Source organism: Chelonia mydas, chromosome 14 (assembly GCF_015237465.2).
Source record: "Chelonia mydas isolate rCheMyd1 chromosome 14, rCheMyd1.pri.v2, whole genome shotgun sequence".
In the NCBI taxonomy this organism is placed as follows: Eukaryota; Metazoa; Chordata; order Testudines; family Cheloniidae; genus Chelonia; species Chelonia mydas.
The window spans coordinates 34,616,396-34,622,395 of NC_051254.2; the positions used below are offsets into that span (position 1 = coordinate 34,616,396).

General features: G+C 40.4%; 1 pseudogene; it reads right to left on the minus strand.

The window, feature by feature from the left end:
* Positions 1–2,144: 2,144 nt before the first annotated feature.
* LOC102948319 lies at positions 2,145–3,077 on the minus strand (annotated as a pseudogene).
* Between the last annotated feature and the right edge of the window lie 2,923 nt (positions 3,078–6,000).

The window sequence follows — 6,000 nt, forward strand, 5'->3', positions numbered from 1 at the left end:
TCTGTGGGCCTGGTTTTAGTGGAAATCAGGCTACTGGAAGCATCTCACCTCCCCATCATCATTGCAGTCATCAGCCAGAGAGATGGCCATAGAGTCATTCATAGAGGAAATTCCCAGTCTCTTTATATGGCCAAGCACTCACTGCAGGTAATTAAAAGCTATTACTGGGGATAATCTGGATAAGAGATAATACTGCAATACATAAACTGGGATTGTAGTTGAAGCCCACACCTTGACTAGAGCACTCAATGGGATGCTGATTGAAAATTTTCTGATACAAATGTGGATTCATCAAAATCAAAACTTTCTACTGGGATGTGTCATTTTCAGTGACATTTAGTTTTGCAAATACATCAAACAAAATAAAAAGAAATAAAACACTATTATAAAAGAAATAGAAATGAAATATGAAAAAGTAAAATAAAATAAGCCAAAATGTAAAATTCAAATAAACACTATAAAACAAAAAATATAAAATGCAATAAAAATATAAAGATATTAAAAAGAAAAAATATAAAAAAATATTTTCAAAAATGGAAAATTAAAATAAAAATAAAAATTAAAAATTAAAAAATAGCATTTGAAAGTAAATAAAAGAGTAAAAAAAAGAAAAAGTCAAAATTGAAGTGAAATGTGCTGGGTGAGAGTCAAGAAGAGTCCCAAGAAGAGGAACCTAAGACATAAACCAGAAGTGAGGGCCCAGGGCTGCTAAGCCATGCCCCCCAATATCTCAAAAAATGCCATCCTACAGTTGCACTCATAAATTTATCCAGCTCTCTCTTAAAACTAATTAAGTTGTGCATCCCTACAGCTCCTGTTGGAAGGTTGTTCCAGAATCTCACCCCTCTGATGGTGAGAAACCTTCTTCTAATTTCCAGCCTGAATTTGTTCATGGCCAGTTATATCCATTTGTTTTTATGCCAACAAGGGGAGGGAATTAGGAGAGGAGCTCCAGCATAACTTTTATCCCAGTGGTTATGGTACTCATCTCTGATGTGGGGGACCCCTACTTCAAGTGTCTGATGAGGAGAAATGATTGAAACAGGGATCTGCCCCTTCCCATGTGTGTGCCTTGACCCACATGATGGGATATTTTGATGTGGGTCTCTCTAAATCTTTCCTGTTCAAGTCTAAATCCCTTTGTGAATCTAGCCTCAGTTGGGGATCTATGACTGATTTACATGCCCTGGGGATCTGGGCAATTGAATTCAATGGATCTACACTGATTTAGACCAGTGGAGGATTTGGCCCAAAGTATCAGTCAGATACCTGAGTCAGTCAGGTTCCCTACCAGGCCCTCCATACAGTTTCACAATGCTGATGTGGCCCTCGGGCCAAAAAGTTTGCCCATCCCTGCTCTAACCCCACCTAAGGTGGCAAGAAACCATGGTGATAGAGGGGAGAAGAGAAGAAGGAATAAGGTGGAGGAAACCCCTCAACTTTTACCCTAGTAGTTAGGGATGTAGCAGACCCTCCTCAAGTGCCTGATAAGGAGAAAGATTTTTAAAAGGCATCTGCTTCCTCCCATGTGGGTGCCGTAACCACTGCGATATGGGATACCTGATATGTCTCTCTCTCAATCTCTCCTCATAGAGCCTTAATTCCTTTGTGCATCTTGACCCAGCTGGGGATCACACTCATTATTAATTATTGTTATTAGTGGAGACAGAGACATTAATAGTGATGTGTCCTATAAGATACTACGGATATTAAATAGGGTTTTCAATAAAATACTCGAGAAGAACTACAGAATGCAATAGACAAAGATGTTCTTTTCATAGAACTTGCTAGATCCTCCAGTGGTATAAATTAGCCAGAGCTCCATTGAAGTCAGTGGGTCAGATTGAAAGAGATATTTGCCCAAAGAGAGAGAGAGAGAGCGCGCGAGCGCACGAGTGCATGAATGGCTCTAGATCCTGATGCTTCTAGCACTCACCCTTGATGGAGACCCAGGATCCTGTCCCCTTTGCTCCAGTGTCTCTTCCACCCAATGGGGACGTGGCCTGCTGAGTTCAATGGAGCCACACTGATTTAGACCAGCTGAGGCTTCGGCCAAAGTGTTAGATACCTGAGCTGAGAACCTCCCAAACACAAGTTATCCACAGTTCTATGTTCTTTGCTTTTTAAAAAAAATAAGATCGACACTACTTGAGAAATTTGAATTTCCCCAACATTTTCCCTACAGCTGTTTTCACCTCCTTGTTTCTCAGGCTGTAGATGATGGGGTTTAACATGGGGGTCAAGATGCTGTACTGGATGGAGAATATTTCATCCAGAACCACAGGGGAGACTGAGCTGGGTTTTGTGTACTGGAAAAAAGCTGTCAAGTACAACAAACCAACCACAGTAAGGTGGGAGCTGCAGGTGGAGACGGCTTTATGCCTGCCCCCCGCAGAGCGTATCCTCAGGATGGTGGAGATGATGTGAATGTAGGAAATCAGGGTGAATACAAAGGTGCTTGATCCAAATATGAAAGCAGAAGTAAGAAGCACTACTTGAAAGGTGAGGGTCTCAGTGCAGGACAGTTGTAACAGAGGAGGGAGCTCACAGCTGAAATGGCTGATTTGATTGGTCCCACAGAAATGCAACTTGAGGGCAAAAACAGTGTTAAGCAGGGCATGGAAGAAGCCTATTGCCCATGCACCACTCACCAGCTGAACACAGATCCCTTTCCTCATTGTGTCCATGTAACACAATGGGTCACAGATGGCAGCATAGCGGTCATAAGCCAGAGCTGAGAGAATAAAAATTTGAGTAGTAGCCAGCAGGAAAATGAAGAACATCTGTGCAATGCAACTATTGACAGAAATGGTTTTGTGCTTTGCTAGGAAATGCACCAACATCTTAGGGACAATGGCTGAGGAATAGCAGATATCAACAAAGGATAAATGAGACAGGAAGAAGTACATTGTGGTGTGAAGGTGAGGATCAGCGCTTATCACCAGCATGACCACCATGTTTGCCAAAAGCGTGACTAGGTAGACAACTAAAAATATCAAGAAGAGGAAAATCTACATCTGTGGGTCTTTGGAAAGTCCCAGGATAATAAATTCAGTCACTTCGGTTTGATTTCCCATTGATCCTTAATCAGGAAAACTGACCTGTCAGACTGGAAAAAATGAAATTAACACACAAGTAAATTGAAATGGCTTGTAGAGATCATCTGATCAGTAGGATGAATGTAAAGAGAGGCCTACTACATCCTATAAAATGTGTGTTCAAAATAGACAAAACTCTGCTCAGCTGTGATATTGGGACAATCTAGGGTGATCAGACAGCAAAGGTGAGAAATTGGGATGGGGGTGAGGGGGTGGGGAAATAGGAGCTTATATAAGAAAAAGACCCAAAAATCAGGACTGTCCCTATAAAATCGGGACATCTGTTCACCCTAGGACAGTCGGACATAGGGCTCCCTCATTCTCTCCTGTTGAAGCTGTTCCACTGTGGTTAAATAATAAAAAAGCTTTGGAGCAGAGGCACTGGATACTCAGCCTCCTGCATCTGGAGTTGAGTGCCCTAACCACCAGGATATAAAGTCACTCTCTTGCTGTCTCTCTCTGTCCTAATACCTCTTTAATCTGTCCCCTTAACTTCAATAGCGCTACAGCTGATTTACACCAGCTGGAGAATCGGCCCATTGATGCCTATGGAGTTATGGCTGATGCACACCAACATGAGATCTGGCCAATTCTACAAATACTCTACAAAAACTACAGAACGTAATATCTATAGTATCTTATTGGATTGACCCCCATTAAAATCTCTAGAATTCTAGAAGAGGAAGAAACCACCGAGGCCTAGAAATTCTGGTTTCCCACCCAATGGGGTATAGCCCATCAACACAAACCAGTATGGAGAATATGGCATTCATAATATTATCGATTACCTCTAAAGTGGGCCTCAGAATACCTTATCTGGATGACAGCCTCCTCCCCAGTAGAGTGTTTTGTGTGGAGGTGGGCAACCTCATGTATCATGCAACTGTCCAAAACAACCAGAGATCATTTGTGACAACAGAGTGAAAATGACTTGTCTTATAAACCAAGAAGTGATCTGAGGTTGTCTTTTGGCAAAACCAGAAGAGAGCCTGGAGCAAACAAATGCTCCAACACTGGAAGGAGAGAAACGACAACACCAAGAAAGAAATGACTGAGCATAGATTCACTGCACAACTAAGAGCTTTATTCCAAGTAGGAGAATTGACACAAATGAAGATTGAAAGCCTGAAAAGGGAGATTAGTCATGTAGAACTACATACAAACATTTTGGTGGGAGCAGTGACATAGGATAAACAGAAACCAGAAATGGAAGAAAATTTGAGGACAAATGAAGGAGGGAAAGAGCACCTGAAGAAAGTACAGAAAATATGAAAGATTTGTTGATCGAGATCATGCAGAGTGTAAGAGACATTGAGCACCAGTGCTACCAACTGTGAAATTTGTAGACCATCACACACTGGATGATATAATGCAAGTAACTTAATGAAATTCTCAAGGAAACTGGAGAAAAAACAACAACAAGGATTAGCCAGTACAATTATATAATTTATGCTACAGTAACAGTAGCAGCTCAGATGGCTTGATGTTAAACCAATGAACATATGAACCATTGGAAAACTTCCTATATCTAAGAACCTCCATGGAAATGAAGGTTAAAACAGAAGAGTATGCTTTTTTGTTGAGATACCAGCCTACTGGATGAATATGAGGAAAATCATTTGACGAGACAAGAACAGCAAACAGCCTTGGAGATGAAATATCAGTGGAATGAAAGGATGTGAGAGTTATGAAGGAACAATGTAAAGAGAAGCTGAACACTTAGAGTCATGGACTTGAAATATTTCAGCACAAAGTTATTAGTATAAAGAGAAAAGTCACTTCACCAGATACCCTAGGAGATTCTTTCATCTGACTGAAGTTAGAAAACAGAATAGGCAAAAAAAGAGAGCAGATGAGTTTCACTGTTTCTGGAAGGAAATCTGGTCTGAGACAGTACAACATAAGCAGATAGCGAACCGGATTAAAAATGAGAGGAAAAGTTTACAAAACACACCACAGAGGAATACACAAAAAGAGCAAAGAAAGAAATGAGATACTGAGATAAATGAAAAATTGGAAATCATCTGGACCAGATGGGATGCATGGATTCTGGCTGAAATGCATTATAACACTCCATGATTGTTTATTTGAACAACTTAATAAATGTTTGAAGAATGGATTTCCAAGATGGATGGTGACAGGGACAACTCTTCTCATACAGGGAAAGAAAGAAAGAAAGAAAGAAAGAAAGAAAGAAAGAAAGAAAGAAAGAAAGAAAGAAAGAAAGTTGTAGTGATCCTATGAATTATAGGAATTATAGACTGACCACGTGTTTACCAACTATATGGAAACTTCTAACAATAATTCCGGCAAAGAAGATCTGGATAGTGCTAGCTCACAATGGAATGCTGGTTCCTGACCAAAAAGGCAGCACAGTAAACATGAAAGGAACAAAAGGCCACCTCTGGCTCAAGAGGAGGATCACAGAAGATTCAAAACAAAGAAAGAAAAAAGTTAGCAACTGTATGGGTAGACTACCAGAGAGCATCCAACAGTGTCTCACAATCAAGGATCACTGAGACACTGAAAATGTCCAAGGTTCATCCACAGATCATTTCCTTTCTACAGCAATCTATGTTTAACTGGAACACTCGACTCTACCTGGAAGGGACTCATTGGTGAGGTTCAAATTAAAAAAAGAAATCTTTCAAGGGGATTCCTTAGCACCAGTGCTGTTTGTGGTAACCATGCTGCCACTGACATGGATGCTTGTTGAGATAACCACAATTTACCATATCAGCAAAGAGCAACAACCATTTAAGAATTTGTTAGACATGAGCAATCTGAAATTTCATGAACAGTCACAAAAAGGAGCTATAGATATCAATGATGTGTGGAAAAGTTTGGTGAAGATATAAATCTACAGGTTGGCTTAGCTAAATGTGTGTCAGCATCTGTAAAG